Source organism: Pinus tabuliformis, chromosome 7 (genome assembly GCF_031772625.1).
Source record: "Pinus tabuliformis cultivar Carrire ecotype Pingquan chromosome 7, CPIR1, whole genome shotgun sequence".
Taxonomy (NCBI): Eukaryota; Viridiplantae; Streptophyta; class Pinopsida; order Pinales; family Pinaceae; genus Pinus; species Pinus tabuliformis.
The window spans coordinates 230,063,039-230,075,612 of NC_142293.1; the positions used below are offsets into that span (position 1 = coordinate 230,063,039).

At 44.1% G+C, this 12,574-nt stretch overlaps 1 protein-coding gene across 2 annotated transcripts in view; it reads right to left on the bottom strand.

Annotated features, from left to right (window-relative positions):
* Positions 1-12,574, bottom strand: part of LOC149246690 (pentatricopeptide repeat-containing protein At4g21880, mitochondrial-like) — a 474,640-nt gene that overhangs the window by 416,221 nt on the left and 45,845 nt on the right. The gene's annotated exons all lie outside the window — the stretch shown is intronic.

The window sequence follows — 12,574 nt, forward strand, 5'->3', positions numbered from 1 at the left end:
TATGAATCTGTGTTAGAATGGTCCAAAAGACATGGATCAAGCCAGATCTAATCTTAGCCATTGATTAGGGACTTAATCTCGGTCGTTGAGATGTCAACAGGAAAAGTATAAGAGGAGGCTTGAGGGTCACTTGGAGAATACACCAGAGTGATCAGTGATTCTATTCTCTAGAGCGGGGTTTGCTAAGAGAGATAGAATCAGTGATTGGGAGAGCAGTTGAGGGGCATTGAGTACAGAGAAACAGAGAAGGCAAAGATTGTGCCGAGAGAGCAGCGCAGCAGCCAAGGAGAGTGATGCAGAGCCAACAAGGGCTCACGCAGGGCCACGTAGAGGCAGCCAAGTGTTGCGCAGAGCACCAGAGAGGCTAGCGTGTCTGACGCAGAGGCTCAGAAAGCTAACGCAGGGCCTCTTGGGGCTGACACAAGCCAAGAAAGGCCGACACAGCGCCAGCATGAGACAGAGAGGGGCTAACGCAATCCAGATTGGGCAGACGTTGGGGTTGCAGAGCAGTTTTGTGCTGAGGAGTTGCCAGAAGGATTTTCCAAGATTTCAGCGAGGAGATTTCTCTCAAACTATGAGGCATATCTACTAAGGAAATTCTCTGTTGGGTAGGCCAGTTTCGGCACCAAGATTGTACTCTGATATTGCTTAATAAGAAAACCCTCAGATAGCTGCATCATTTTTCGCGCATTGGGTTTTTCGGAGCACATTGGTCGAAATATAATGATGTGATGTGGTGTGTTTGTTCTTGTTTCTTTTAGTTGTTGATCTGTAATATGTTGAGCATGCACTGGTGTTCATTTCCAGTATTTACTTTGTAAATAACTTGTTAAAGAAAAATAACAAGTAGGTAGGAATAAATCAGAAAAAGTGCATGAAGGGTTTCAAAACTAAGTAAACTTAGAAACTTCAACACATTCCCCTATGGATAATAGTTAGTAGAATGTTTCAAGACAATAACATTTTCCAATGCAAAGTCATAAAGCTTTAACGAAGAAAAGTATGTCACATTGTCAAAAACAAGTGACGTAGGAACGTCGAACCTGGAAATGATATTATGTTGCAAAAGTCGATGACTTCCTGATCATTCACTTGTTTCAGCGGAACTACCTCTGTCCACCGCGTGAAATAATCTGTAGCAGTCAAGATATAGCGGTGTTGCTTCGATGAATGTGGGAAAATTTCCCCAATGATATCCAAGCCCCACTATTGGAATGGTTCTTCCACTACAACAGGCTACATTTGGTTGCTGACTTCCGATTTCTGTCAGCGCACCTTTGACAAGACCGAACACTTGCGGGCGTAGGCATGAGCATCCTTGAATAATGTAGGCCAGTAGAAACTGGCCCGCATGACCTTGTGCTGTGGTGTTACCCGCGAAGTGTCCCCCGGCTGGTCCGTCATGGAGATCATGTAAAACCTTATCTGAATCCTGTGCCTCCAGGCACCTAAGCAAGATCCCATTATGGTGCTTTCTATATAGCACCCCATGCACCAGTTAGTATGATAATGATTTGAGTCGAAGTGCCCTCTTCTGCCGCATAGAAAAGTGAGAGGGCACGGTGCCATGCTCGAGGTACCGGTGCACATCTGCGTACCAAGAGTTTCCATTTGAAGTGGGAGAGGCTCATTCAACATTCTACATTTCTATTTCTTGCTCCCAGCTTGCGAGCTCTTCTTATTCTTCTTGTGCATTGACTGCTTCTGCTGCTAACTTGCAAAGACCATGACCCTTGATGGTGTGAACTGGTTTGATGTCAAGATCATATTCCTGTAATCTGGTCATCCAATTTTCCCTTCTCTCACCCAGCTCTTGTTGAACAAGCAATGATCTGACTGTTGGGTGTGGGACAAAGATAATGCAATGATTTTTCAACAAGTAGGGACTGAAGTGTTTTACCGCCTTATATACCGCATAAGCTTGTTTGTCCACGGTAGGATAGTTGACTTCTGGTCCTTGCAGGCTCGCGCTCATGAAGGAGATGGGTCGCTCGTTGTTCAACTTGTCCTTCTGAGTGAGCACAGCAGCGAGAGAAGTGTCGGAAGTGAAAGTGTAGAGCAAGAAGTCTTTGTTGAAGTCTGGGTTGTACAACGTTGGTGCTTTTGCTATTTGCTTGCATAATACGAGCGAACACATCCTTTTCCCTTTTGCCCCAACTGTAGACTGTGTCCTTCTTGATCATCTCTTGTATAGGCTTGACGATCTGAGCATAGTTGGAGATGAACTTTCTGAGGAAGTTGATCTTCCCCAAGAAAGACTGCATGGCTTTCTTGTTCACGGGGTGGGGAATCTGCGTGATAGTCCGAACCCTGTCCAGATCTACCTTGATCCCACTTTTAGCAATAATGTGTCCAAGCAGGTTACCCTCGGACACTGCAAAGATGCTCTTCTTGGGATTCAAGGATATCCCGTATTTCCAGCATCGCTCAAAAATTTTCTTGAGGTGGCATAGGTGGTCTGATTGTTGTCTTGAGAACACTATTACATCATCAAGGTAGACCACTACGCTTTGTCTGATAAGCCCACGGAAAGCGATGTCCATTGCACGTTGAAACGTTACACCTGCTTTAACCAGCCCAAACAGTATTCGGTGAAACGAGAATGTAACCCACTTGGTACAGAATGTAGTCTTCAGTCTGTCAGGCTCTACTACCAGAACTTGGTTGTAACCTGAGAAACCGTCTAACAAATAAAACATCTTTTCCCCATATATTGTCTATAATCTGTGCTCCATGGACGACACTAGGTAATTGTCTTTGTCCAAGGCTCAATTGAGGTTGCAAAAATCTACACACAAGCAGATCTCCCTGGACTTCTTCCTTACAGGGACTAGATTAGATACCCAAGTCGAATGTCGCACTTTATAAATGATCTGAGCATCCAACAACTTCGTCAATTCTTTTTGTATGAGGGGCTCAAGTGTTGGGTGAACTTTCCTCAGTTTCTGTTGAAAAGGCTTGGCCCCTTCTTTGATTGGTATCACGTGTTCGATTATTCGCGTCATATGTCTTAAGATCATCGCACGTACACGCGAAGACATCACGGTATTGCTTGAATAAACAGATAAAAGTGTGTCGCTCTTGTGGTGTACAACAAGTATCGAGATTCACATACATCAGATCTTCTTCTGTTCCCAGATTGATCTGCTCATGCAACAATGTAGAGTTGTGGGTCTTAGCGTTCACAAGTCCCTAAAAATGGTTTTGCATGTCATACAGCTTTTCCATTGATACCACACCCTTGGGATGAGGTTGCCTTTGCTTGTACTAGTTGCTTCCTGCGGAGTCTGCTCGTGCTCATCCTCGTCTATGACTGCTCTTTGAATACGTATGCGTTGGCCATAAAATGTTGTATCTATTGATCATCATCAAAAACGTGTAAATTAGTTATGTTGTCTGGGACGGATGGTTTGTACAAAATTTCAATAGTAAAACTGTCCCTTAACGGTAACATCCTAGCAGCTGCATTTGCCAACGAATCTGCAGCTGCATTACACATTCTTAGCACTGAAATGATATTGAAAGCTTGGAAATGAGAAATAATTCGCCATACCTCTTGTTGATAACTCTTAAGACAAGGTGACACACAGTGTATAGTGTTACGTACCTGACACACCACGATTTCGGAGTCACCTACCACTTTCAGGACAACAACATTGAGGTCAATGGCTTTCTGTAAGCCCAAGACGAGTGCTTCATACTCTGCGGTGTTGTTCGTGCACTCGAATTCCAAGCAACTAGAGATTAAATGTTTTCTCTGCAATGGGTCTATTAAAACACAACTAGCTCCAAAGCCCTCCTGTGTTTTGGATCCGTCAAAGTACATGGTCCATATATTGTCTATACAAGGACCGCTTACCGCACTAGTACTACTGCTACTACTACTACTACTACTTACTGTACAAGTTTCATTTCCGCCAGTTGAACATGGAAGGAGGTCCAACTGTGTGTCTGGTGGGACAGGGGATGGCTCTACAAGATAGCACCCCAACTGTGTCTCTAGAAAATAATTGTCGAAAACAAGTTCCGCAAAAGCCAACGGCTCGTTATGTCCATTCAAGGGAGTCACATTGTGCTTCATGTATCTCTCTAACAATACTCGGATCTGGTTGTTCCTACCCTTATACGGAAGCCATAAGTGTGACTAGTCAGTGGCAAAGTATCCTTGTAGCTTGCTTGACCAGTCTCTGCTCAGCAATACCCCATATGCTTCTGGGATGTCCACAATTACAATATTGATGCATTGATGAACTTGTTCGTTAGATGATAGCCGGATGATCACATCCTTGAGTTCACCAATTGTTGGCACACAAGTTCTGTCCAGTTGGATGATTTGTGCATCTGTCTTACTCCATTGAGCATTGATCTTCTTGGCCACGGAGAGTGGCATGACATTAACCGATGCACCGGAATCAACCAAGCAATTGTGAACATTGAAGTTAAAGATTTCAAATGACAACAAGAATGGTGGGTAGAGTGAGTTTGCCTCCTCCATGCGGAGCGTGTTAAGCACAAATGCGAGAGCGTCAAGAGACTTACTAGATCCCTTGTTTGAAGAGGTGGCATCACCAGTAGAGGTTTGCCCAAGTGCTCGTAGAAGAATGTCCCACTGGTTCATGATTTTTGTAAGTTCAAACAGAGAAATATTTGCACGAGCCTTCTTCATGTCTTCTACAATGTTGTACTCTATTGCGAGAAGACTCACCGAGGTGTCCGAGGGTGGAACTGAATTCATGGTTTCCGGTGGGATGGTTCTATCTTTACTGCTTGTGGAAACACTTTTCGTTGAAGTTGTCTTCTCGAACTTGCTCTGAGTGTTCTGTGTTGAGTCGACCAGAGGACTCATTTTCCTTAACAGATTTTCTCTGAATTTCTATTTCGTACCTCAATCACAGTGGTGGCCCCTTGACTTCTCAAGTTGTATCAATTATTTTGCTTCTGGGTCGGACCGTCACTCAGAGGCTCCTTATCGGTGGTGGTCTTCTGGGCTGTGAGAGCATACTGATACATGTTTACTACATGCCTAGTGCTTGGAGCTTCATCGACTATAGCAGCTTCTTCTTCTTCATCAGGCTCTGGTTGTTCATCAACCATGACCTTGTCATACAACTGTGTAACAAGACTACTCATTCCATGGTTCCATTCTGGGCACGTTTTTTCCGAATGATGTTCGTGGTGGAACATGCAGTATGAATATGTGTCGATTTTCTCAATGTTCAAAACCATGTTGGAGCTCTGCGCAGATTTGGCCGCCTGGCTGTTGCTGCTGTTGGAAGCTACATTCTTCTTTTGCGGGTACCTGGGGGGCCTAGTGCTCACGGTCCTCTTGCTTGTCCTCTGTTTAAGTTCAGCCATTTCAGTGGTCAAAGATTTGACGAGACGAGTACGGTTCTTAATATCACTCGTTTCCTTTTCCTTGGCCTTGCTCACAGAGGTCTGAGACCTCTTACCCGCGTCTTTGTGTTGAAGTTTCTAAGTTTACTTAGTTAGAAACCCTCCATGCACTTTATCTGATTTATTCCTACCTACATGTTATTTTCCTTAACAAGTTATTTACAATATAAATACTGAAAATAAACACTAGTGCATGCTCAACATATTACAGATCAGCAACTAAAAGAAACAGAAACAAACACACCATATGACACCATTATTTTTGAACCAATGTCCTCGGAAAAACCCAATGTGGGAAACTGGTGCAGCTATCTGAGGGTTTTCTTATTAAGCAATATCAGAGTACAATCTGGGTGCCAAAACTGGCCTACCCAACAAAGAATTTCCTTGGCAGTAATACCTCTCTGTTTCTGACAAATCTACTAGCTGAAACCCTGATAATCCTTCTGGCAGCTACTCAACACCAATCTGCCCCAGAAATCCAAGCATCTACCCAATCTGGACTGCGTCAGCCCCAAGAGGCCTTGCATCAGCTCTCTAAGCCTCTACGTTAACTACGCTGGCCTCTCTGGTGCTCTACGCAGCACTTAGCTGCCTCTGCTTGGCCCTGCGTGAGTACTAGCTGCTCCTGCATCACCCTCTGTAGCTGCTCTGCTGCACTCTCGGCACTATCTGTACCTCTTTGTCTCTCTGTACTCAATGCCCTTCAGCTGCTCTCCAATCACTGATTCTATCTCTCTTAGCAAACCCTGCTTTAGAGAATAGAATGACTGATCACTCTGGTGTATTCTCCAAGTGACCCTCAAGCCTCCTCTTATACTTTTCCTCTTGACATCTCAACGGCCAAAATTAAGTCCCTAATCAACTGCTAAGATTAGATCTGGCTTGATCCATGTCTTTTGGACCATTCTAACACAGATTCATATTAATACACATTAATATTTTATTTTCCCTAAGTTTAGACTTAGGGACTCCATTAAAAATATTAATTATTTTAATATCTCCTGATTTGTTTAGAATCTGCCCAAAACCTTTCTGGGTATTGGAGATCTCATGTGCCCCAACCTCTCCACCAAATTTCGTGGCTAGAGCACATCCGATGCTACCCCAAATCAACACTTTGGAGTCCTTAGTGGGTTCATCGTCTGCAATGACTCCAATAGCGCGCAAGTCCTTCTCTACGACAATAGCCTCTTCATAGTTTTCTGTTAAAGTTGGTTTCGCAGCTCGCTTGACGAACTGCGCAATACTGGTTGGCAAGGCAAAAGTGTAGTAGTCGATAGTGATGGAGTCGTGAGGTTTTGTGTCATTCGAGAACTTGTTCAAAATACGGTTGAACCTCTGATTGAAATCTTTGACCTTTTCTTTCTGCTCCATCTTGAGACTACCCAACTCCTTCAATAACATGGCAGGGGTCTTGTCTTCAACAAATTTCTCAAGAAAGATCCTTTTGAATACCCTCCAATTCTGGATGGAGTTTGGAGGAAGGTTGTGGTACCATACAGTTGCTCTGCCATCCAAGGTACATGGAAACAATCTACATGCAACATCATCATAATGTACCTCGAGTGTCTGCAAATGTAGGTAGAAAGTGTCTAAGTGATCTTTTGCCTTCACTGTCTTGTCAGGGTCATATTTTATTAAGAGCTTCTCCGCATGTCTTGGCATCTTGTGCAGGACACCTGGAAGTGCCAATGGGCCCTGAGTCATCCAATCCAGATTTTGGTCTGCCATGTTGTCTTCTTCGTTGTCTTCCTCTTTTGAATCTAATGATTCCTCTTCTGAATCTGTTGGTTCCTCCTCTTCTCCTCCTCCTTTGTTTCCTTCCCCTCCGCCTCCTCCGTCGGAACCTGAACCCAAGAGTAAGGGGTTGCCTTCTTCTTCTCCTTGAAAGAGCGGAGGTTCTTCTTCTTTCTCCACGACTTCTGCTAGCTCTTCAAGAGTGGCAAAGATTGCTTCTTCAACAGATGTAACTACTACTCCTGTGGGGGTAGTCTTGTTCTTCTTTTGAGAATATGGAAGAGTGTACACTCCTAGAATCAGTCCAACAACTTTTGCAAATTGACGGGTGATGGGACGGAGAGCCTGGATTTGATGGTACGGGATTTCACGTTCAGGCCTAGGAGGTGAGGAATTACCAACTTCAGAATTGTGGGTAGGGGAGAGGGAGTGAATGTTACTGCCTTGACCAAAAAATGGATGAGTATGGGAGGTGGGACAATTAGCCATAAAATACTAGCGGCCCTCCCTCTAGTACCAGAAATGTTGACAGTGTTGGATCCGCCAATATTCAAGGGATCTCCCCGATATGAGGTCCCAATCAGACCTCACACTGTTTGGTGTAGGAGTCCCATATGGTATGATGGCTCGGTTGCCAAATACTTAGAGATTTGCCTCGGCTCTAGCTTTCAGCACAAGAGAGTGTTGCAATGGTACCTTCGAAAAGCAAGGTGAGTGTGCCTGGTGAGTGTGCAACGTAACTGTGTCTAGGTTCTCTTACTGCAAAAGGGGGGTAAAAGTGAGCCTCTAAGTGAGAGGTAATAGTACCACCCAGGAAGAGACACACGTGAACCAGAAAGACCTGTCCAACATCCAGCGAAATAGTCCACAGCGGATGCGGCAGTCATTAAAACCAAAGAACAAGGAAAGATCCATCTACCATCCAGCAGAATAGTCCACAACGGATGTGACGGTTGTTATAACCGATGAGCGGGAAAGGTCTGTCTATAGTATCCCGCAAAATAGTCCACAAGGATGAGACAGCAGTGACAACCATTACAGCACATTCCCAACAAGATAAGCACTAAAACAACCGAAATAGTTCAACTATCTTAGTACATGTGAAATATAAATGCTCACAAAATAGCCTTACAAAGATCCATAAGTCATGCATTGAAAAGTGTTGGCCTGAAAAAGCTTCTGTATTAAGCAAAAGTTCCAAGACACATATTTACATCATACATCACTAGCCCCAATAGTGGGACATTGGAGCCACTCCTTGCTCCTCAAAGAACTGACTAAAACTCTCTATGCTTTGCGGGAGGAGCCAAGGTGAAAAGTCCTTTGCTCATACAATGAGGGGGTATATATAACCAAGGGGTGATGCTTGACCCTTGTGACTCTTTGACTACCCTCATGACTGTTCAACTTCCTATGACTTTTCAACTAACATGACTCTTCATATTTATGTGTGTCCATTGGACTTCCACTTTACATTACAATATACATGGCTCATAATAGTGATGTGGCCTTTGACAACTCATGACACAACTTGACATGACACTACTGACATGGACTAGCTTGTTGAGGTGGCAATGTCAAGCCATTGTTGCTGCTGAGTGATAGATGTGTTCTTGGATGTGCTTTCTCTTCTCCTCCGCATAGCTTGATGATGCGGGGTCTTCAATGATCTTTGGTCTTGAGAGGTGGTTGCATGCATGTGTTCCCTTTGCTTGTTCTTGATAAGCTTCTTTGTCCGTCCAGTTGTAAGTGAGTCTTCTAGCATGTTTGCTCCTTCTTCTCCTTCTTCATCGTCTCGCCATGATCTAACAATGTACCTGTTCCTACAATTCACTCATGACAAGACGACATCAAATCCAAAAACTCCCTAGTCTAAGATGATGCACTATTATCCATGGACTGGGTCCAGGACAGAGGGCCCAGTAACTGCGCTTGCGCAATTCCAGGTGAAAGGGGGGGGGGTTGGTCACTGAGACTGCGCAGAGCACAGCTCAAGCTTGGCTGAGGAACTCCTGAGCACAGTCCTCACTGTCGGGAAAAATTGCGCAAAAGCCACCGAGAGAAAGGATTGCGCAGTTGAGATAGTCAGTGGCTGATGCAGGATGGAACCCTGGGACGCAGGTCTGTGCAGTTTTCAGAGGCAAGGCAGCACTGGGTAGCAGAGGAGCCTAGAGGACAATTTTGCGCAGTTCTTGAAATCAGTGAGTCCCAACTGAGGGAGGACACTGGGGAACACTTCTACGCAGTTCTTGAAATCAGTGAGTCCGAACTGAGGGAGGACACTACGGGACACTTCTGCGCAGTTCTGGAAGGCAAGGCAGGCTTGGTTCTCTGCGCATTGCGGTGTTCCAGCAGGCAAGGGGGGAAGCTTGAGGAATGATCTTGCGAAATGCGCAGTTCAGGCCAGGCTAGGAGGAGTTACTGCGCAACTCTGGGGATGAAGGCAATTTGCTCAGATCTGGAATTGCGCAGTGCAGCTGCCCTGGGGGACAGTGACTCAAATCCCAAATTAGGCTTCAACGGAGTAGAAGGTTTTCAGTGAATATCCAGTTATTGTGGTTTATTAGTTAAATTTATACATTGATGTTTTCTCTGCAAATCTTCCTTACAGGTGAGTGTCAAAGACAAATCTGGAGATTTTCATGTGGGAAAGGGAGCCATTAAAGTTCACAAGCACTAAGCCAAGAAGAAACGAGCTCCCCTACTTATAAATCGAGTTTCTTATTGTTGTGGGGTTCGAGTTTGGAGAATAAGAGTCAAAGAATTTCTGGGCAGGAGGATACGAGTTTAATGACTACTGGGGGTGGAGTTATACATTCTCCCTGCTGATTCGAAGTTCTAAAGTACCAGTTTTCTCTCTTCTAAAGGACAAGCATCTTTGTGTTGGAAAAGATGTAACTAGGTTCAATCTTCATATAAGTAATTTTGATAAGAAAAGAGAATTTATTTTGATATTATTTGTCAATGAGTTTCTTTCTCATTGAAAATAGGTCAAGCACATTTTGAAGTGCTTCTAGGGAGTCAAAGTCAAAATGTAATTATGATGAAACCCTTTGAGGGCATGTTACATCATGTATGATGTCATTCAAGGTTATGGGAATACCTCCAAGGCAAGTCAAATCCTCTCCTAGCGGCAACGAAGACTACAAGCAGCAAATAATGAAGAAAAATGAATTTAAGAGCTGAACTGTCAAGTCAGCTTAAGGGACAGTCATGTCGGCTTGAAGGAGGAGGGACAGACCTCTATAAACAGAGGCTGTCCACTTCTCATTTGGACACACACTCACATCTCTGAGATCCGCGAGGAAGAAGAAGGCTTAAAGGACGAAGAAAAGGTGAGGAAAAGGGCCACAAGGAGAGCATTACAAGAAGGAAGAACAGTGAAGTTAAGGGGTTGCTTTCTAGGGTTTCTGCAGCCACACGTGCGAAGAAACTAAGGACAGTCTGCGGCCAGATCAACAGGGGTATATTCTTTATGGTTTGGGCTAGCTATTCGGTCAACAAGGTCTCCCACTCCAGCATTGAAGGCAGCCTCACAAGCGAAGGAAGAAGGGACTGTTTCTAAGGTAAAACCAGTCACACGTGCGAGGTCAACAGAGGGTTGACTGCGGCTACAACAGCAGTAAGGTGCAGGTCCTTATATCTCACGGTTTTGGGTGCAAATTAGGCCTACAAGGCCTCTCTCATCAGCGAGGAAAGAAGGATAAGACAACGAATAGAAGGACTGTTTTAGGGTTTTGCTGTCCACACGTGCGAGGATTTCAGAGGTAGGTTGTTGCAGATTGACAGCAGTTTAAAGGAAGCATATTGAGGGGCATCATTTGGATATAGAAAAAGGTCTACAAGGTCTCCAAGATCAGCAAGAAGGTCCTCCTTATAGCAAAGTAGAAGAGCCCTAATATTCTAGGGTTTCCCAACTTGGAAGACAAAGTGCTGGAAGAAAAAGTGCCGGAAGAAGTGCTGGAAGATGTGCCGGAAGTGACAGTGCAGAAAGAGGAAGGATTTGACTTATGCTTGGAGGATATCCTAGTCAAGGGTCTAGGGTTTGGCAGTTGTTCAAATAAGAAGCTTCAATAAGAGAAAACTTACAAAGGGTTTCCCTCTCAAGAGTGGAGAGAGTTTGTCCTTGGCAGAGGGCCAAATTTTGTGTTCTTGTTATTTTGTTTTGGTAGCAGTTTGATGAAGCACACACATATGCACTAATAAGAACAAGAAAAAGTATAAGCTAACTAATAAAAAGTAAAAAGACTTCACAAATTGTTATCAAGTCTCGGAGAATCACCAGAAGAACACTACTTTGCCCTAGATTCTTTAACACTCTGAAGGCAGCAGAACAATTTCTGGGAGGTTGGGCAAGGCATGAGTCACTATACTTAAGGCTGGTCGAATTTCCCAAGTCTGGGCATGATTCCAAGGAGGAAAGAGGGTCAAATCCCCTCACTGTTAATGCTGGACAAGAGCTGCATAATTTCTGGGCCGGTTCACAGTTAAGGTGGAACGAGTTAACTGCTATTCGAAGGCTGCCACTATCCCCATTGCATGAGGCTGTATATCATCTTGGAGAGGCTTCAGTTGTTGACTGCGCTGAGCCTGAGCCATTATTGGTGAGCTGCAAGGTGCTACGACCACCTTATGGTGTCTATAACAGCTGCTGGTACCTTTATATTTATTGCTGGTGCGACTTTTTGAGGTGCTGTACAGAGAGGAGCAAATTCTGAGCTTATGTGTCATTGAAGAACTGAAATACTACATCAAATCATCTATTGTATCCAGGTTCCTCTGCTCTAATTGTCTCCATTCTATTTGCATAGTAAATACAAAGAGGAAGCTGTCTATTTGCTCTCTTTCTATGACAAAAATTACATATATCAGTCCTATGTAAATCTCTGTGCTTGAAATATATCATTTTGAAATTTTTGGTAGCTTCATTTTGGGTAAATGTCATTTATTGTGTTTATTTTCTGAGTTGCAATTGTAAGAAAACACCTACAGCAGTACACAGTCAAACTGTTTGATGAAATGCTTCACTGAAACTATAGCACAAACTCAGAAATTTAGTATGAGAAAGTGAGTTTTTTAAAGGAGGGATACTACAGAAAAAGGCACTGAAGGGAATCATTATGCAACAGATTTGTTTGAAGAAAAAGCTTCAGCAAGAAGGGCAGCGCAGAACAGCAAGCTAGGGCTTCAGAAGAAACAGTACAGCGGCTGCAGGACGCAGCTACAGCACTCAGCCACCCAGAAACACACAGAACAGGCACGCAGAGAGAGTCGTACGGCCTGTATGGATTTAGTACAGAGCTGCCTGCGCAGAGGGCCCTACACTGCGATGATTTCCAGCCAGGCCAAGTTGAATTTCTGGGTTGTTTCAGTATCATAAAGAAGGTCTTCCTTCATTTTGTAAGAAATTTATTATAAAAATTTGCTGAGGCCGCCCTAA